Raw genomic sequence first — 21,759 nt, 5'->3', positions numbered from 1 at the left:
AAACCAGACCCACAGCATCGAGGGGAGATGCAATGTCTGCTGTTAAAACCATGAAAAGTCCTTTATCAAAAGAAAGAATTTCATCAGCGGCTCCAAGATTAAGTTGTTATAGATGTGGAGGTGACCATGTGCCAGACAGCTGTAAATTCAAGGAGGCAGAATGTCATTATTGCCATAAGAAGGGTCGAAACAGCCCACAAAGCATCAAACCAAGAAGATTGAATTAAAGAATACAGCAGAACCTGAAGCTGCTGACACCGACATCTATTCACTGTGTAATGTAACAGCTGTAAAAACCGAATCCATCACTGTCACAATCCAAGTTAATGAGAAGCCATTAATAATGGAGGTGGATATGGAGGCCTCAACTACAGTGGTGGGAGAGCACACTTTCAGATCCCTGACTAAAGGTAGAAAGTTAGTAAACCTGGAGCAGAGAACCGCTAAATTAAAGATATTGCACTGGAGAATCTATTCAGGTAAAGGGGATTGCCACAGCGCCAGTGTCTTACAGGCAACAGACAGCCCAGCTGCCTGTGATAATAGTGACTGGAGAAGGACCCAGTCTGTTAGGCCGAGACTGGTTACAGAAGATCAAGCTTGACTGGTCTGAGATATTTCACCTGAAAACAGGAGTTCCTGAACTGCTAAGGAAATACGCCATGGTATTTTGGGATTAATCAGGGAAGTTAAAAGCCCACGATATATGTGGATCCACAGGTGACACCACGTTTCTTTAAGACCGGACCTGTGCCTTATGCATTGAAGGAGAAGGCGGATGCAGAACTGTGCCAGTTAGAAAAACTGGGCATCGCCCAAGCTGTCCAATTCTCAGAGTGGGCAGCACTCATAGTTCCAGTGGTTAAGCCTGACCAAACCATAGGAATTGGTGGGAAGTATAAGTTGACAGTGAATAAGGCAGCAAAACCAGAAAACTGCCCCATTCCAAGGATAGACCAATTGTATGCAAAGCTGGCTGGAGGCAAGTCCTATACAATAGTGGATATGAGCCAACCATCCAACAATTAGAACTGGATAAATCATCGAGAGAATACATGAGTATTAACACACACACAGGTCTTTATCAAAGAACAAAGAAAAGTACAGCACAGGAACAGGCCCTTTGGCCCTCCAAGCCTGTGCCAATCATATTGCCCGTCAGCTAAAACATTTTGCACTTCCGGGGTCCGTATCCCTCTATTCCCATCCTATTCATGTATTTGTCAAGCTGCCTCTTAAACACCACTATCGTACCTGCTTCCACCACCTCCTCTGGCAGCGAATTCCAGACACTCACTACCCTCTGCGTAGAAAACTTGCCCCACACATCTCCTCTATAGTTTCCTCCTCTCACCTTAAATCTATGTCCCCTAGTAATTGACTCTTTCACCCAGGGAAAAAGCTTCTGACTATCTCCTCTGTCCATGCCACTCATAATTTTGTAAACTTCGATCAAGTCGCCCCTCAATCTCCGTCGCTCTAGTGAGAACAATCCGAGTTTCTCCAACCTCTCCTCATAGCTAATAACCTCCAGACCAGGCAGCATCCTGGTAAACCTCCTCTGCACCCTCTCCAACGCCTCCATATCCTTCTGGTAATGTGGTGACCAGAATTGCACGCAATATTCCAAGTGTGGCCTAACCAAGGTTCTATACAGCTGCAGCATGACTTTCCAGCTTTTATACTCAATACCCCTGCCGATGAAGGCAAGCATGCCATATGCCTTCCTGACTACCTTATCCACCTGCGTTGCCACTTTCAGTGACCTGTACACCCAGATCCCTCTGCCCGTCGATGCACTAATGGTTCTGCCATTTACTGTGTAATTCCTGCCTGTATTAGACCTTCCAAAATGCATTACCTCGCATTTGTCCGGATTAAACTCCATCTGCCATTTCTCCGCCCAAGTCTCCAACCGATCTATGTCCCGTTGTATCCTTTGACAATCCTCTTCACTATCTGCAACTCCGCCAACCTTGGTCTCGTCTGCAAACTTACTAATTAGTCCAGTTACATTTTCCTCCAAATCATTTATGTATACTACAAACAGCAATGGTCCCAGCACTGATCCCTGTGGAACTCCACTAGTCACAGCTCTCCATTCAGAAAAGCACCCTTCCACTGCTACCCTCTGTCTTCTATGTATATCAGTACAGGTCTTTATCAGCCCTGACAATATTCCGGCAATGCTACTGAAGACTTGTGCTTTAGTAATTGCCACGCCCCTAGCCAAGCTGTTCCAGTACAGCTACAACACTGACATCTACCCGGCTATGTGGAAAATTGCCCGGATTTGTCCTGTACACAAAAAGCAGGAAAAATCCCATCTGGCCAATTACCGCCCCATCAGCCTACTCTTGGTCATCAGTAAAGTGATGGAAGGGGTCATCAACAGTGTTGCCAAGCAGCACTTGCTTAGCAATAACCTGCTCACTGATGCCCAGTTTGGACTCCGCCAGGGTCACTCAGCTCCTGACCTCATTACAGCCTTGGTTCAAACACGGATAAAAGAGCTGAACTCCAGAGGTGAGGTGAGATTGACTGCCCTTGACATCAAGGCTGTTTTTGACTGAGTGTGGCATCAAGGAGCCCTAGCAAAACTGGAGTTAATGGGAATCGGGAGAAAACCTTCCACTGGTTGGAGGCGTACCTAGCACAAAGGAAAATGGTTGTGGTTGTTGGAGGTCAGTCATCTTGGTTCAGGACATCAGTGCAGGAGTTCCTCAGCGTCGTGTCCTCGGCACAACCATCTTCAGCTGCTTCATCAATGACCTTCCTTCCATCATAAGGTCAGAAGTGGGGATGTTTGCTGATGGTTGAAGATACTGAAGCAGTCCATGTCCAAATGCAGCAAGACCTGGACAATATCCAGGCTTGGGCTGACAAGTGGCAAGTAACATTGGTGCCAGACAAGTGTCAGGCAATGACCATCTCCAACAAGAGAGAATCCAACCATCGCCCCTTGACATTCAATGGCATTGCCATCACTGAATCCCCCACTATTAACATCCTGAGGGTGCCATTGACCAGAAACTGAACTGGACTAGCTGTATAAATACTGTGGCTACAAGAGCTGACCACAGGCTAGGAATCCTGTGGAGAGTAACTCACCACCTGACTCCCCGAAGCCTGTCCACCACCTACAAGGCACAAGTCAGGAATGTGATGGAATACTCCCCACTTGCCTGGATGAGTGCAGCTGCCACAACACTCAAAAAGCTCAACACCATCCAGGACAGAGCAGCGCGCTGATTGGCACCCCATCCACAAACATTCGCTCCCTCCACCACCAACGCTCAGTAACAGCAGTGTGTATCATTTACAAGATACACTGTGGGAACTCACCAAGGCTCCTTAGACAGCACCTTCCAAACCCATGACCACTACCATCTAGAAGGACAAGGGCAGCAGATACATGGGAACACCAGCGCCTGGAAGTCCCCCTCCAAATCACGCACCATCCTGATTTGGAAACATATCACCTTTCCTTCGCTGTCGCTGGGTCAAAATCCTGAAACTCCCACTCTAAAAACACTGTGGGTGTACCTACACTACATGGACTGCAGTGGTTCAAGAAGACCAGAGGCTTGGCCGAGGGGCATGGAAGCTGAACCTGCAACTGCTGACCCCAGAGAACATTGAGGAGCTCAAGAGGGATTACAAAGGTTGGAGAACCGTGAAACCCCTCTTTGAGTCCCTGATACACTGGTGGGAAGCGATCAAGGGAAACATCAAGAGGTTTTTCATCCTCAAAGGCACCCAGAAAGCTAGAAAGGAACAGAGGGAAATGTCCCGACTCCAGAAAAACATGCAGGATCTGCTCCGGCTGCAGTCGATGGGGGTCGATGTCAAGGAGGAACTCCAAGAGGTGAAGAGCCAGCAAGCCTCGCCCTTTGCCTCGGAGGCCTCCAAGATCATCTTCCGGTCCAGAGTCCGTTACATGGAGCAGGATGAGACGTGCTCACGTTTCTTCTTCCAAAAGGTACACTCTGTGATCAGCAGCCCGAAGGAAGAAGACGGCTCAGTAAAGTCATCGCCCTCCGACATTTTGAGGATCAGCAAATCCTTTTATTCCGGATTGTATGACGTGAAGCCCACGGACAGCACGGCCTCCCAGTCCTTCCTGTCCTCTATCACGGAGGTCTTAGACGACAGTACACGGGAGAGCCTGGACAAACCGCTAATTCCTGATGAACTGACTAAGGCCCTTGAGTCCTTGGAGAAGAGTAAAACTCCCGGAAGCGACGGCTAGCCGGCGGAGTAGTATTCGGCTCTGTGGGACTTGATCGGCCCAGACCTGCTAGGAGTGTACGAGAGTATGCTCCTGGCCGGTAGTATGTCAGAATCCATGAGGAAAGGCATCATCACCCTCATCTACAAGCACAAGGGGGGAAGGGGAGGAAATTAGAAATTGGCGACCCATTTCACTGTTGAATGTGGACTATAAGATTCTGTCCAAGGTCATCGCCAATCGGGTCAAATCCGCTCTGGAATTGGTGATCCACCCTGACCAGACCTGCACTGTGCCGGGCAGGAAGATCTCTGACTGCCTCGCGCTGCTCAGGGATACGATTGCCTATGTGCAGGACAGGGGTGTGGACACCTGCCTCATCAGCTTGGATCAGGAGAAGGCCTTTGACAGATTATCGCACACCTACATGGTGGATGTGCTCTCCAAAATGGGGTTTGGGGAGGGAATTTGCTATTGGATCCAACTGCTCTACACTAACATTACTAGCGCACTCTCAGTCAATGGGTGGGAATCTGATAGCTTTCCGATTAAATCTGGAGTCAGGCAGGGCTGTCCTCTCTCCCCTGTCCTGTTCGTGTGTTGCATAGTACCCTTTTCTGAGTCCATCAGGAAGGATCCGGGCATAAGAGGAGTGACGATCCCAGGCAGTGGAGGCACTCAGGTCAAAGCCTCCCTGTACATGGACGACGTCGCCGTCTTCTGCTCGGATCCGCTGTCGGTGCGCAGACTGATCCACATCTGCGACCAGTTCGAACTGGCCTCGGGTACCAAGGTAAATCGTGGCAAGAGTGAGGCCATGTTCTTTGGGAACTGGGCTGACCGATCCTTTGTCCCCTTCACTGTCAGGGCTGACGGCCTGAAGGTGCTGGGGATATGGTTCGGAGGGACCAGGGCATGCGTTAGAAACTGGAAGGAGCGAGTGTCTATGGTGAAAAGGAAACTGGGCATGTGGGAGCGAAGCTCCCTCTCCAATGCGGGTAAGAACCTGGTCATGAGGTGTGAGGCACTCTCGCTGTTGCTGTACGTGGCGCAGGTCTAGCCCATTCCACTCTCCTGCGTGGTGGCGATCACTCGAGCCATCTTCCGCTTTATCTGGAGGTCAAAAATGGATCGTGTCCGCATGGACGCGATGTACAAGCCTCTAGATAAAGGGGGAAAAAACGTGCCCAACATCGCCCTCATACCGATGGCCACCTTTGTGTGGCTGCATCAAGCGGTGTGTAGTCCCTCAGTATACAAACACCAAGTGTCACTACGTGCTGAGGTTCTACCTGTCCCCGGTGTTGCGAAGGATGGGTCTGGCCACGCTGCCGCTGAACGCTCCAAGTAGTTGGACCGTGCCGTACCACCTGTCCCTGGTGGAAAAATTTATGCAGAAAAACACCTTTGACCACAAGTCCATCAGGCAGTGGTCAGCACGTAACGTCTTAGAGGCCCTGAGGGAAAAGGAGAGGGTGGATCCTGTGGGATGGTTCCCCGAGCAGACTGTCAAAGTCATTTGGCAGAATGCCTCATCGCCAGAACTTTCCAACAAGCACCAAGACGTAGCTTGGCTGGTGGTGAGAAAGGCCCTCCCCGTCAGATCCTTCCTACACGTCAGGAGTCTCACCCCCTCTGCACGTTGCCCTCGAGGTGGCTGTGGTGGGGAAGAGACCATTGTTCACCTCCTTGTGGATTGTGCCTTTGCAAAGAAGGTCTAGAGAGAGATGCAGTGGTTTCTGTCGAGGTTCATCCCGAGCAGTTCTGTGACACAGGACTCTGTGCTCTACGGGCTGTTCCCAGGGACACACACCGAGACAAACATCAACTGCAGCTGGAGGATCATCAACTCGGTGAAAGACGCGCTTTGGTCTGCCCGAAACTTGTTGGTCTTCCAGCGCAAAGAGTTGTCCCCGACCGAGTGTTGCGGACTGGCACAATCCAAAGTCCAGGACTACGTGCTGAGGGACGCACTAAAGCTTGGGGCAGTTGCCGCAAAGGCGCAATGGGGAAGGGCCGCTGTCTAAGACCTTTCTACCACAGCGCACCGAGGGGCTGGGAACTGTTTAAATCCCCTCGGGCTGTACAGCTCAAAATGAAAGGCTGTAAATGATTGTAATATTGTTTGTACTGATGCACCTGGTGATACATTTTGTAAAAGTTTAACCTGGATTGTACCCTTGTAATGTTGTTTTTGAAATGGTTTTGAATGTGATTGAAGATTTTTTATGAATAAAGTATATTTTTACAATAAAAAAAAAAATCAATGGACAGACCTCCTGGGGAGCAGATTGAGAGACATCCCAACATGCCAGGGGTGGAGTCTGCAAACTGCTCATTCAGGATATACCTGGCTAGGAACCCAATCCGAAAACCGCCTCCAGAGTGCGGAGCTAGTCCCCACTCTGGCTTAATGTGCGTGTGTGTTCCCTCTGTCTCAATCTGCTTTATAACTCTTTGACTTGTTTGTATTTGGATGTTGCTGAGTTGTAACTGAGAGTGATTCATTGGCTCTTGCGTTATTTTGTTTGAAAATGTTCTTTGCTCTCTGTTTTAATGGAATTAATTTTCTCCCCCACCCCTCAAAGAATTTTTATTTTGAAACCTGCAATCTGAAGATCCAGACTGGGACAAGGACTCTTCTTCTTCAGGAGTTTCCTGAGACCTTCTCCAAGGCCGTGCTCCATGGGCCCACGTGAGTTTGTGTCCGTTTCTTACCCCGAGATTTCAATTCCTCTCCGGGACCCTGGTTTTCGGTGGCTCCGGTTAACCAGTTCCTGTTGGACTGTGGGCCTGGAGTTTCAAAAAGAAAATCTTGGGGTTAAAGTAGCCCAGCCTTGCAATCTAAAACTTACATGTTAGCCTCCAGTGTGTGAGGAACAGGAGCCCCACAAGAGGAAATGAAAAGTCCTAAAGTGAAGCTGCCTAAAATCTTGTTATAATTCAGGGATAATGCGTGTAATTTGGGCTGCGCGATCATTCTGACGGTTAAACGGGATTCCCGGTGGTCATTTTACTGAGGGTTTAGGTTTCTATCTGCCTTTCTCCAGTTTTCTTTCTGTTTATTTCTTCGCTTTGCGCTATTTAAGCCTTCAAGGAATAATCACAGGTGAATTGATGGACCCACAGCAGGGGAAGTGAGCTGCAGAAGGGGCAGGGAACGACTTTACACATGGGGAGAGGAGGCAGGAGTTTCAGAAGGTAGGAGTCACACAGGGGGCTGATTAAGGGGGAGATTATACAGAGGAGGTGGGAGGCTGCTGTTCGTTTCGGAGGGGGGTAATTTGAATGAACATGGGGACAGGGTGCTTGTTCATGTTTGAAATAGTGAGGGGTCGCTGCTACATGTTTAAAATGGTGAATGCATATGAGTTAATAGCTGACTGATATGAGTTTGTATTTATACAGACGTCCAGAGAGATAGGGGGTGGGGCGGTGCTGGGAGTGTGGGGACTGTTGTGATGGTGGGTTGGGTGTTAGATGGGGGTTGTTTGAGAGAGATTTTTGAGTGGGCAAACGCGGGGTTAAAAATGGCGCGAGTAATTTGGCGGCCACAAAACAAACGGTCTGGCGAAAATGATGCAGAGATGGAATAATTGCCGGCTGATAATGACAGGGAGGAAAAGAATGGGGGTTGGATAATATTTGCGAGGAGGAAAGAAAAAACTAAATAACCAGTCCAGTATAGATTTTGAAGAGCACACATTGGGGGTTATATATTTCTTTTTTCAGAAAAGGTTGCTGACAGGAAATAGAAGAGAAAATGAAAGATATGATGAAATCTATTTTTTGAATTGTGAATCAGGGGAGAGCGCGAACGCAGTCCCCCACTACCACAAATTTTGCAGTCGAGTATCCCGCATTTGGGGACATCGCAGGCGTTAGCACACCCGAAGTGCAATGGGCTAGCCTCGTCCTGGGAGAACCTTTTTTTTCTTTTTTTTGCAAAAATATACTTTATTCATAAAATATCATCAATCACATTCCAAACCATTTCAATAACAACATTACAAGGGTACAATCCAGGTTAAACTTTTACAAAATGTATCACCAGGTGCATCAGTACAAACAATATTACAATCATTTACAGCCTTTCATTTTGAGCTGTACAGCCCGAGGGGATTTAAACAGTTCCCAGTCCCTCGGTGCGCTGTGGTAGAAAGGTCTTAGACAGCGACCCTTCCCCATTGCGCCTTTGCGGCAGCTGCTCCAAGATTTAGTGCATCCCACAACACGTAGTCCTGGACTTTGGATTGTGCTAGTCCGCAACAATCGGTCGGGGACAACTCTTTGTGCTGGAAGACCAACAAGTTTCGGGCAGACCAAAGCGCCTCTTTCACCGAGTTGATGATCCTCCAGCTGCAGTTGATGTTTGTCTCGGTGTGTGTCCCTGGGAACAGCCCGTAGAGCACAGAGTCCTGTGTCACAGAACTGCTCGGGATGAACCTCAACAGCAACCACTGCATCTCTCTCCAGACTTTCTTTGCAAAGGCACAATCCACAAGGAGGTGAACAACGGTCTCTTCCCCACCACAGCCACCTCGAGGGCAACGTGCAGAGGGGGTGAGACTCCTGACGTGTAGGAAGGATCTGACGGGGAGGGCCTTTCTCACCACCAGCCAAGCTACGTCTTGGTGCTTGTTGGAAAGTTCTGGCGATGAGGCATTCTGCCAAATGACTTTGACAGTCTGCTCGGGGAACCATCCCACAGGGTCCACCCTCTCCTTTTCCCTCAGGGCCTCTAGGACGTTACGTGCTGACCACTGCCTGATGGACTTGTGGTCAAAGGTGTTTTTCTGCATAAATTTTTCCACGAGGGACAGGTGGTAGGGCACGGTCCAACTACTTGGAGCGTTCCGCGGCAGCGTGGCCAGACCCATCCTTCGCAACACCGGGGACAGGTAGAACCTCAGCACGTAGTGACACTTGGTGTTTGCGTACTGAGAGTCTATGCACCGCTTGACGCAGCCACACACAAAGGTGGCCATCAGTATGAGGGCGATGTTGGGCACGGTTTTTCCCCCTTTATCTAGAGGCTTGTACATCGCGTCTCTGCGGACACGATCCATTTTTGACCTCCAGATAAAGCGGAAGATGGCTCGTGTGATCACCACCACGCAGGAGTGTGGAATGGGCCAGACCTGCGCCACGTACAGCAACAGCGAGAGTGCCTCACACCTGATGACCAGGTTCTTACCCGCAATGGAGAGGGAGCGTCGCTCCCACATGCCCAGTTTCCTTTTCACCATAGACACTCGCTCCTTCCAGTTTCTAACGCATGCCCCGGTCCCTCCGAACCATATCCCCAGCACCTTCAGGCCGTCAGCCCTGACAGTGAAGGGGACAAAGGATCGGTCAGCCCACTTCCCAAAGAACATGGCCTCGCTCTTCCCACGATTTACCTTGGCTCCCGAGGCCAGTTCGAACTGGTCGCGGATGTGGATCAGTCTGCGCACCGACAGCGGATCCGAGCAGAAGACGGCGACATCATCCATGTGCAGGGAGGCTTTGAACTGAGTGCCTCCACTGCCTGGGATCGTCACTCCTCTTATGCCCGGATCCTTCCTGATGGACTCGGCAAAGGGTTCTATGCAACACACGAAAAGAACAGGCGAGAGAAGACAGCCCTGCCTGACTCCAGATTTAATCGGAAAGCTATCTGTTTCCCACCCATTGATCGAGACTGCGCTACTGATGTTAGTGTAGAGCAGTTGGATCCAATTTCGAATTCCCTCCCCAAACCCCAATTTGGAGAGCACATCCACCATGTAGGTGTGCGATATTCTGTCAAAGGCCTTCTCCTGATCCAAGCTGATGAGGCAGGTATCCACACACCTGTCCTGTACATAGGCAATCGTATCCCTGAGCAGCGCGAGGCTGTCCGAGATCTTCCTGCCCGGCACAGTGCAGGTCTGGTCATGGTGGATCACCAATTCCAGAGCGGATTTGATATGGTTGGCGATGACCTTGGACAGAATCTTATAGTCCACATTCAACAGCGAAATGGGTCGCCAATTTCTAATTTCCTCCCTTCCCCCCTTGTGCTTGTAGATGAGGGTGATGATGCCTTTCCTCATGGATTCTGACATGCTGCCGGCCAGGAGCATACTCTCGTACACTTCTAGCAGGTCCGGGCCCATCCAGTCCCACAGAGCCGAATACAACTCCGCTGGCAAGCCGTCGCTTCCGGGAGTTTTACTCTTCTCGAAGGACTCAAGGGCCTTAGTCTGTTCGTCAGGAGTTAGCGGTTTGTCCAGGCTCTCCCATGTACTGTCGTCTAAGACCTCCGTGATGGAGGACAGGAAGGACTGGGAGGCCGTGCTGTCTGTGGGCTTCACGTCATACAATCGGGCATAAAAGGATTTGCTGATCCTCAAAATGTCGGACTGCGATGACTTTAGTGAGCCGTCTTCTTCCTTCAGGCTGCTGATCACAGAGCTCTCTCTGTGTATCTTTTGGAAGAAGAAATGCGAGCACGTCTCATCCTGCTCCACGGAGCGGACTCTGGAACGGAAGATGATCTTGGAGGCCTCCGAGGCAAAGAGCGAGGCTTGCTGGCCCTTCACCTCTTGGAGCTCCTCCTTGACATCGACCCCCATCGACTGCAGCAGGAGCAGATTCTGCAGGTTTTTCTGGAGTCGGGACCTTTCACTCTGTTCCTTTCTAGCTTTCTGGGTGCCTTTGAGGATGAAAAACGTCTTGATGTTTCCCTTGATCGCTTCCCACAACTGTGTCAGGGACTCAAAGAGGGGTTTCACGGTTCTCCAGCCTTTGTAAGACCTCTTGAGCTCCTCGCTGTGCTCTGGGGTCAGCAGTTGCACGTTTAGCTTCCATGCCCCCCTGCCCACCCTCTGGTCTTCCTCCAAGTGACAGTCAACCAGTAGGAGGCAGTGGTCAGAGAACACCGGCTTGACGTCGGTGGATCTGACTGCGAACGCGCGGGACACAAACAGGAAGTCTATCCTGAAACGGATGGACCCGTCTGGCCGCGACCAGGTGTATCTACGCTGCGCTCAAGCGGCCGTACCGGCACAAAATGGGCAGCCGGCCCAGGCGCCAATACACGGACAGAGAGCTATAACGGGGGCTTCCCGGCGCAACTGAGAACCACGTATGTGTCCCTGTCACCTAGCGCAACCATGAAGCTATTGGAAACAAATTACCCCAACTAAAACCTAGACATGGAAATGAGTCGTTCTGGCAAAAATTGAGGGAAATACGGCAATGCCACGATCTCCATAACAGGGACGTTCGCGGGTTAGTCCGGATAAAACTACCTGAGGCGTTTTGGGGACGGCTGCAGCAAGCGTATCAGGACGGAACCTGGTGTAATGATATCGCTGCAGACCAGGGACAGCAGCAAGCTGATTTCCGAGCCTTTAGAGCAGAAATGGCACAAGTCTTAGGGCAAGCCCCAGTTAATTGGAATACAGTGACTGGAGTAAAACAAGAAAAGGGCGAGAGTGCCCATGAATATGGCAATTGGAAGTTTGAGGCATATTGTAACTATGGGGGTGTAGGTGCACTGGAGGTTCACTAGAGCTTTCCCCACCAGGGACTGCAGCGCCACCACGGCCACAAAGATCCTCGCTTTTGAAGTAGTACCAAGATGGGGAATCCCTTTACAGATAGATTCGGATCAAGGAGCGCATTTTACGGACAGTATTATGAAAAGGACGTGTGAGCTGCTCGGAGTAAAACAGAAATTTCACGTACCTGACCGTCCACAAAGCTCAGGAATGGAAGAATGTATGAACCGCACGTTAAAAAATGCTATTGCAATGGCAAACACAACAACTGGTGGGGGATGGGTGGATGTGCTCCCCCGCATATTGATGCGACTGAGGGCTACCCCCAACAGGACAACTGGTTTAACCCCTTATGAGTTGCTGACCGGGAGGGCTATGCGCTTGCCAGAGGGCAGAGCCACCGGAAGTGAGGATATGGGACCCATCAGAGATAAAATTAAAAACGATATTAAGCAATTGGATGGACAGCTAAAGGAATTACAACAGGAAGTGAAGGACCAACAGGCTATCAGGGATTTAGAAGAGAGGACAAAAGGGGGACTCCCGTCACCACCGGCTGAGGTCGGAGACATGGTGTTTGTTCATATCACCCCTAGCCAACCAGTTTTTGCCCCAAAATGGACTGGACCGTACGGAATTATTCACGTGCCTGCGTCGGTATGAAGGGAAAAGCTAGGTGGAAACACTGGTCGCAACTGAAAAGGTATGATGTAAGTAAGAGAGACTAAATTACCAGGCAGCGGGGGGAAAACGGGCAACGAGCAGTCCGTACTGTGTAGGCCAAGTGGTTTAGGATTCATTCCCGATCTGGAGGACTGGCCATCTGAAAGAGAAAAGGGGGAATCCTCAACTACGGGGAGGGTCACCGTGGGCTGTGCACAAGGAGGGACGTAAAGGAGAAAGCTGCCTCTTATATCCAACCTAAACCCTGGTGATCACCAGCAGTGTGCTTCATTACAGAAATAACAATAACCGGGTAACCTCCACGCCAAGATGGAAAAAAGCTGGGTGTCCATGATCATTACCAGGGCCCTGGCTATCGCAGCCACCGGCATACAGAATGTAAACCGTGAAGCAGTGGCCGGTATGGGCTTATACTACAAGAATGTCAGCGACGGATATTGCGTGAAAGGAGGTGTGAATGTCACAACGGAAAGGTCAATGCTCTTCAAGTGTGGCACCGGGCTTACGCAACTATCCATTGGAATGAGCGATGGTGAGAGCCTCGGGCAGAGCTCGCATTCGGGAACGGAACTCCGATGGAAAAATGAGGGCCCACTATGCTTCCAGATCAGCGATGGTTCGGACGGACCCTGGACATGTGCGAAGGGGGCACAGGTCCAGATACAGTGTGTGAGAGATTTTTCACAATTTACCTTCACACCCCAGGACAACAACAACTGGGGTCACTGTCCCGGGGAGGAGGACTTGGGAATGACAGATACCTGGCATTGGATCTTGAGGGCCAAACACGGAGAGTTGACTGCAACGGCGGACCCCCGGACCGACACCACCCCGCTATCACAGGACACGACAAGAGACTATCTTGCCCAGACATGACCCTTGGGCCACAGAATGAACTGGTACTGTATATGGACGGTGAACTCTTGTATGATAATGTTAAACATGAAATTGTACAGGTAATTGTGAACCTGGCAGGTATGCAACTGCCTGAGTATTGCAGTAACCAAGCGCCCCTACGAAAACTGTACAAATTACTGAGTAAGGCTGTGATTAATCAGCCGGCCGACGCCACGGGTGCCACTAGATTCAGGGGACATCCTGCTTTCCACCGCCAGGAGAGAGAGTTAGTTAACAATGTACTGACAGGGGTGAACACAGGGACTTCCCTGGTAAACTCTCTCGACATTCAAGGAATCAACTCCGAGGTCACGAATCTTAAAGGGATCATGAGGCAGCTTGCTCATGAGAGTAGCGAGGGGTGGTGAAACGGCAGCGGCCGTAGGGGGCAAGAGTGTGGCATCTGTATTGGAAAGCGTACACGTTATAGAGACCCATGCTAAAGCCACCAGCCAATTAACAGAAAGGGAGGAACGACAAGAGGGCAGCACCCAAAAAAGCCAGCTTACGGCCGGTGGATGATCGGGCAATTAAGACACAATCTGGGCCAGATCCAAAGGGGGGAGGTACTGGGCTGGATCAACAGTGCCCGGTAGTGGGGGATGGCCAAGAACCCAGGCGTCATCGACGCATGTACATTGAAAGGAGTGACCAGGGTGTATGCGGTGATTCAGAAGTGCACCTCAAACCAAATGAACGTGATAGGTATGGGCAATCCCCTCAGTCACAGCAGACACGGGCCCACACCCTCAGTACCAAGTGGAGAACATTGGGTTAATCCGAGACAATGACTCCCTCCGGTACTACCCCATAGATATGCATGCCATACGCAAGAATGAGGGCATACACGGGGTATCACTGAGTGGGTGCAGGAGGAAAGGTAGCCTCACAATTTGCTCCCAACCAGTTGGAACGGGGGTGGTGCTGGACAAATGTGGGTACAACCGAACGGAGGGTTGTATATTAGAAATTACCCACAGAGGAAACCATCACACCCGCTCAGGATACAAGGGAACCCCGGCTCCCAGTTAGTATCGGACACGCGTGAATAATGTACGTCCAACAAAGGGATCAGGTCTCAGTCAACCAGGGGGTCATTGTGCTGTGGCCTTTGTCTAATTAATACCATTAAGTTACTGATAATAAAAGATATATAAACTGTGCTCATTTGAACCTCGGTGGAGAAGTGCCTGGATTGCCCAGTGTTTGCTCCCCGCATGCGTAATAAAGGAACCACTTGAATATTGCATCTGGACTCCGAGTGTTGAACTTTTGTACCAGAGTATTCCTCGGTTCTTTCAACGTGTTGGTGGATTGAGCAGACAAGTGGCAGATGAAGTTCAATGTACAGAAGTGTGAGGTGATCCATTTTGGCAGGAAGAATATGGTGAGACAGCATAAAATAAAGGAAGAGCCTCTAAAAGAGGTGCACAAACAGAGGGAACTCAGACGTACATAGGCCATTGAAGATGGCAGGACGTGTTGAGAGCAGTTAATAAAGCAGATAGTATCTTAGGCTTTATTAATAGGGGCATTGAGTACAAGAGTAAGGAGGTCATGTTGAACTCGTATAAGACACTAATTAGGCCTCATCTGGAATACTGCGTCCAGTTCTGGGCGCCATACTTGAGGAAGGATGTGAAGACATTGGAGAGGGTACAGAGGAGATTCACAAGAATGATTCCCGGGATGAAGAACTGTAGCTATGAGGATAGATTGGAGAGGATGGGACTGTTTTCCTTGGAGAAAAGAAGGCTGTGAGGAGAGTTGGTGGAGGTATTCAAGATCCTGAGAGATATGGACAAGGTAAATCGTGAGAAACTGTTTCCACTCAAGTGAACATCAAGGACTAGAGGGCACAGATTCAAAATAATTGGCAAAAGGAGTAAATGTGATGTGAGGAAAGATTAATTCACCCAGAGGGTGGTTGGAGTCTGGAACAAAATTCCTGAGAGGGTGCTGGAGGCAGATTCGATCGAGGTATTCAGAAGGGAATTGGATCGTTACCTGAAAAGACAGAATGTGCAAGGTTACGGGGATGAGGCAGGGGAGTAGGACTAGGTGGAAGGCTCTTTCAGAGACCCAGTGCAGACTTGATAGGCCGAATGGCCTCCTTCCACACTGTAAAAAATTCTGTGACATCACAAAGCAGTATCAAGATTTTGTGATTTAGAGATAGATCATGAAATCGGAAATGATCAAAACAAAGGGCGTACATTTATTGTGAGCTGTACAGCCCGAGGGGCTCTAAACAGTTCCCAGTCCCTCGGTACACTGTGGCAGAAGGGTCTTAGACAGCGACCCTTCCCCATTGCGCCTTTGCGGCAGCTGCCCCAAGCTTTAGTGCGTCCCTCAGCACGTAGTCCTCGGCCTTGGAATGTGCCAGTCCGCAACACTCGGTCGGGGACAACTCTTTGTGCTGGAAGACCAACAAGTTTCGGGCAGACCAAAGAGCGTCTTTCACCGAGTTGATGATCCTCCAGCTGCAGTTGATGTTTGTCTCGGTGTGTGTCCCTGGGAACAGCCCGTAGAGCACAGAGTCCTGTGTCACAGAACTGCTCGGGATGAACCTCGACAGAAACCACTGCATCTCTCTCCAGACTTTCTTTGCAAAGGCACAATCCACAAGGAGGTGGACAACGGTCTCTTCCCCACCACAGCCACCTCGAGGGCAACGTGCAGAGGGGGTGAGCTTCCTGGCGTGTAGGAAGGATCTGACGGGGAGGGCCTTTCTCACCACCAGCCAAGCTACGTCTTGGTGCTTGTTGGAAAGTTCTGGCGATGAGGCATTCTGCCAAATGACTTTGACAGTCTGCTCGGGGAACCATCCCACAGGGTCCACCCTCTCCTTATCCCTCAGGGCCTCTAGGACGTTACGTGCTGACCACTGCCTGATGGACTTGTGGTCAAAGGTGTTTTTCTGCATAAATTTTTCCACCAGGGACAGGTGGTAGGGCACGGTCCAACTACTTGGAGCGTTCCGCGGCAGCGTGGCCACACCCATCCTTCGCAACACCGGGGACAGGTAGAACCTCAGCACGTAGTGACACTTGGTGTTTGCGTACTGAGGGTCTATGCACCGCTTGATGCAGCCGCACACAAAGGTGGCCATCAGTATGAGGGCGATGTTGGGCACGTTTATTCCCCCTTTATCTAGAGGCTTATACAGCGCGTCCCTGCGGACACGATCCATTTTCGACCTCCAGATAAAGCGGAAGATGGCTCGGGTGATCGCCGTCGCGCAGCAGTCTGGAATGGGCCAGACCTGCGCCATGTACAGCAACAGCGAGAGTGCCTCACACCTGATGACCAGGTTCTTACCCGCAACGGAGAGGAAGCGTCGCTCCCAGATTCCCAGTTTCCTTTTCACCATAGACACTGGATCCTTCCAGTTTCTAACGCATACCCCGGTCCCTCTGAACCATATCCCCAGCACCTTCAGGCCGTCAGCACTGACGGTGAAGGGGACAAAGGATCGGTCAGCCCAGTTCCCAAAGAACAGGGCCTCGCTCTTCCCACGATTTACCTTGGCTCCCGAGTCCAGTTCGAACTGGTCGCAGATGTGGATCAGTCTGCACACCGACAGCGGATCAGAACAGAAGACGGCGACATCGTCCATGTACAGGGAGGCTTTGATCTGAGTGCCTCCACTGCCTGGGATCGTAACTCCTCTAATGCCCGGATCCTTCCTGATGGACTCAGCAAAGAACAGGCGAGAGAGGACAGCCCTGCCTGACTCCAGATTTAATTGGAAAGCTATCTGATTCCCACCCATTGATTGAGACTGCGCTACTGATGTTAGTGTAGAGTAGGATCCAACTGGATCCAATTGCGAATTCCCTCCCCAAACCCCATTTTGAGAGCACATCCACCATGTAGGTGTGCGATATTCTGTCAAAGGCTTTCTCCTAATCCAGGCTGATGAGGCAGGTATCCACACCCCTGTCCTGTACATAGGCAATCGTATCACTGAGCAGCGCCAGGCTGTCAGAGATCTTCCTGCCCGGCACAGTGCAGGTCTGGTCAGGGTGTATCACCAATTCCAGAGCGGATTTGACCCGCTTGGCGATGACCTTGGACAGAATCTTATAGTCCACATTCAACAGTGAAATGGGTCGCCAATTTCTAATTTCCTCCCTTTCTTCCTTGTGCTTGTAGATGAGGGTGATGATGCCTTTCCTCATGGATTCTGACATACTGCCGGCCAGGAGCATACTCTCGTACACTCCTAGCAGGTCTGGGCCGATTAAGTCCCACAGAGCCGAATATAACTCCACCGGCAAGCCGTCGCTTCTGGGGAGATTTACTCTTCTCGAAGGACTCAAGGGCCTAAGTCAGTTCGTCAGGAGTTCGCGGTTTGTCCAGCCTCTCCCGTGTACTGTCGCCTAAGACCTCCGTGATAGAGGACAAGGAGGACTGGGAGGCCGTGCTGTCCGTCGGCTTCACGTCATAAAATCCGGCATAAAAGGATTTGCTGATCCTCAAAATGTCGGACTGCGCTGACTTTACTGATCTGTCTTCTTCATTCAGGCTGCTGATCACAGAGCTCTCTCTCTGTTCCTTTTGGAAGAAGAAACGTGAGCACGTCTCATCCTGCTCCACGGAGCGGACTCTGGAACGGAAGATGATCTTGGAGGCCTCCGAGGCAAAGTGCGAGGCTTGCTGGCTCTTCACCTCTTGGAGTTCTTCCTTGACATCGACCCCCACCGACTGCAGCCGGAGCAGATTCTGCATGTTTTTCTGGAGTCGGGACATTTCCCTCTCTTCCTTTCTAGCTTTCTGGATGCTTTTGAGGATGAAAAACCTCTTGGTGTTTCCCTTGATCGCTTCCCACCAGTGTGTCAGGGACTCAAAGAGGGGTTTCATGGTTCTCCAACCTTCATAAGCCCTCTTGAGCTCCTCAATGTTCTCTGGGGTCAGCAGTTGCACGAATAGCTTCCATGCCCCCCTGCCCACCCTCAGGTCCTTCTCCAAGTGGCAGTCCGCCAGTAGGAGGCAGTGGTCAGAGAAGAACACCGGCTTGACCTCGGTGGATCTGACTGTGAATGCACGGGACACAAACAGGAAGTCTATCCTGGAACGAATGGACCCGTCTGGCCGCGACCAGGTGTATCTACGCTGCGCTCCGTCTGCAGGGTTGCTGAAGACGTCGTGCAGCTTGGCATTCTTAACTGTTTCCATCAGGGATCTGGACGTAGCGTCCAATCTGCTTCCGGCCCTGCCGGATCGTCCAGCCGCATCGATGATGCAGTTGAAGTCCCCGCCCAGAATGACCGGCCTGGAGGTCGCCAGCAGCAGTGGGAGCTGCTGAAAAACCTCCAGCCGCTCAGCCCCTTGTGCCGGGCCGTACACGTTAATTAACCGGAGTGGAGCGTTCTTGTACATTACGTCTGCTACCAGGAGTCGCCCGCCCACCACCTCCTTGACCTCGGAGACGGTGAAGTTGCCTCCCCGCAGCAGAATACCCAGGCCGGAGGGACGAGAGTCGTTTCCGCCCGACCAGATCGATGGCCCGTGGGACCACCATCGTGACCATTGCCTGTAGGAGCTGAGGTGCGGTATCGCACACTCCTGCAGAAACAACAGGTCAGCTTTGACCTTGGCTAGGTAGTCCAAGGTCGCAACACATCGCGTAGTAGATTTAATGCTACGCACATTTATGGATACAATCTTTAAACCCATTTTAAAGCATTTATTCTCCTACCAAACCCACTGTCTCTGAGAGTCCCAGACCTTTAGTCTGATCCTTCATACCCGTAGTGAGCTCAAATTCCTTCACTTTGGATGGGCTGAGGTAGATCTCCTTGGCCGTGTTCTGCTCCGGTGGCATCTGGAGGTTCACGTAGAGAGCGGGTTTTGAGATGACCTTTGCTGGAGAAGCTTCTCCAAAACTCACCCCCTCTGGGGTGTTGCTGTTCCCGGCTTCCTGGAGCTGGGGTGCGATGATTGCCTCACTGCTCCCAGATTCCAGGGGCTGTGGTGCACTGGCCTCCTCAGGTTGCAGGCAAAGTTGGGGTGCGCTGGTCTCCTTGTTGTCTCCAATTTTCTGGAGCTCGGGTGTCTCGTCCTCCAACGCCCTGGAGCTTTGCCGCCTCTTCTGTCGGTGCCGCTCTGGCACTTCATCATCCGAAGAGCTGCTGCCCTTGTCATCCGTGTCGGATGGGAGACGCCTCTTGCCGCTTCTCTGGGAAACGCCTTTGCTTCTTCTTCGCTCCCTCTTACTTTTCTTGTTCTTCACCGTCCGCCACTCCCCCTGCTGCTTTTCCACTGCTGCCTCCTCCTCCATTGATTCGCTGTCCTGAGGACTGGGAGGTTCAGGGGGTAGTGCTGTTGATTGGCTCTCTGTTGCCTCAATCTCTTTCTCCACCTTGTCTCTCTCTGTGTCCTCCTTTGTCCCGTTGAGCTCCCTGGGGGACTTGGTGGTTGGAGTGACACGGAACATTTCTTCTGCTTCCCCCTGGTCGGCTTTGGCTGCCTGTGCGTAAGTACGGCAGCGTTTGGGGCAGGTCCTGTAGAGGTGACTTGCCTCGCCACACAGGTTGCAGCACTTGGCCTGTTTGTAGTCTTTTGTCTGGTGCCCTTCCTGTTTGCAGATCTTGCAGAGGGAGGCGCTGCAGTTGGCCGCCACATGACCAGCCTTGCCGCATGAGCGACAATGCTTGGGTTGCCCAGCGTAGACCAGGTAGCCCCGATTTCCCCCGATAGCGAAACTGGAGGGAGGGTGGAAAATGGCTCCCTTACCATCGGTCTTTAGCGTGACCTTAAACAGGCGTTTGCCTGTCCAGATCCCCAAGTCGTCTCGAATCTCGGTGCCGCTCCCCACCTTATCGAAGTACCTGGTGAGGAAGGTGACCACGTCGGCGACAGGGACGAAGGGGTTGTACACATGCACCATCACCTCACGTTCCCGTTGCAAGGGCAGAGAAAAGTGCGGCTCCGCCGTCAGGATCTTCATCTCCGGCAGGTCTCTCTTCTCCTCGAACACCCTCAGGAGCCGGACGCAGTCTGCCACTCGCTTGAACGTCACGTCAAAATAACCGCCTTTGCGGGAGTCGTGCAGGGTGAAGATCTCCGTAGCTTGGAAGCCGCACGCCTTCAACAGGATCCTCCTGGTGAAGAAGCCCCGATCCATAGGTGATCCTCCTTCGCTGTGGTTCACCGTGACTCGGACGGTGATAGGTAACCCACGGTATGGATTTGGATTGCGATTGGTTATCGGCCTTCCATCCCGACCTTGCCTTGGCAGGACCATGGTGTCGCCCCTGCAACACTTGATGTTAGCCAAAAGGCCGAGAAGCGATGAGAAAGAAAGAAAGTTGTGTTTTGAAAGATGTGCATGTTGAAAAGTAAAGAAAGCAGATGTTTGTAAGAAAACTATTTTTAGCATTGAAAATCCCCTGGAAAGGGGTGGTGCACCATTCCCAGAGATACTGCAATACCGGGTCGATGCGTGGAGTGGACGGAGCAAGCCCCTATTCCATCTCCCTGCTCCAAAAATCAATTTAATATATGGTCCCCAGATAAGGGACGTATCAGATATTAAACTGATAAGAACAGATTTTTTTTTTTTTTTTTTGTAAAAATATACTTTATTCATAAAAAATCTTCAATCACATTCAAAACCATTTCAAAAACAACATTACAAGGGTACAATCCAGGTTAAACTTTTACAAAATGTATCACCAGGTGCATCAGTACAAACAATATTACAATCATTTACAGCCTTTCATTTTGATCTGTACAGCCCGAGGGGCTCTAAACAGTTCCCAGTCTCTCGGTGCGCTGTGGCAGAAAGGTCTTAGACAGCGACCCTTCCCCATTGCGCCTTTGCGGCAGCTGCCCCAAGCTTTAGTGCGTCCCTCAGCACGTAGTCCTGGACTTTGGATTGTGCCAGTCCGCAACAATCGGTCGGGGACAACTCTTTGTGCTGGAAGACCAACAAGTTTCGGGCAGACCAAAGCGCGTCTTTCACCGAGTTGATGATCCTCCAGCTGCAGTCGATGTTTGTCTCGGTGTGTGTCCCTGGGAACAGCCCGTAGAGCACAGAGTCCTGTGTCACAGAACTGCTCGGGATGAACCTCGACAGCAACCACTGCATCTCTCTCCAGACTTTCTTTGCAAAGGCACAATCCACAAGGAGGTGAACAACGGTCTCTTCCCCACCACAGCCACCTCGAGGGCAACGTGCAGAGGGGGTGAGACTCCTGGCGTGTAGGAAGGATCTGACGGGGAGGGCCTTTCTCACCACCAGCCAAGCTACGTCTTGGTGCTTGTTGGAAAGTTCTGGCGATGAGGCATTCTGCCAAATGACTTTGACAGTCTGCTCGGGGAACCATCCCACAGGGTCCACCCTCTCCTTTTCCCTCAGGGCCTCTAGGACGTTACGTGCTGACCACTGCCTGATGGACTTGTGGTCAA

General features: G+C 51.1%; 2 pseudogenes; both read right to left on the bottom strand.

The window, feature by feature from the left end:
• Positions 1-8,033: 8,033 nt before the first annotated feature.
• LOC144669047 (U1 spliceosomal RNA) lies at positions 8,034-8,185 on the bottom strand (annotated as a pseudogene).
• A 12,561-nt stretch (positions 8,186-20,746) lies between these two features.
• LOC144669098 (U2 spliceosomal RNA) lies at positions 20,747-20,927 on the bottom strand (annotated as a pseudogene).
• Between the last annotated feature and the right edge of the window lie 832 nt (positions 20,928-21,759).

This window comes from Cetorhinus maximus, chromosome 28, assembly GCF_964194155.1.
Source record: "Cetorhinus maximus chromosome 28, sCetMax3.hap1.1, whole genome shotgun sequence".
Classification (NCBI taxonomy): Eukaryota; Metazoa; Chordata; class Chondrichthyes; order Lamniformes; family Cetorhinidae; genus Cetorhinus; species Cetorhinus maximus.
Note: the sequence above shows the minus strand (reverse complement) of the source record. Positions and strands in the feature narration are given on the sequence as shown.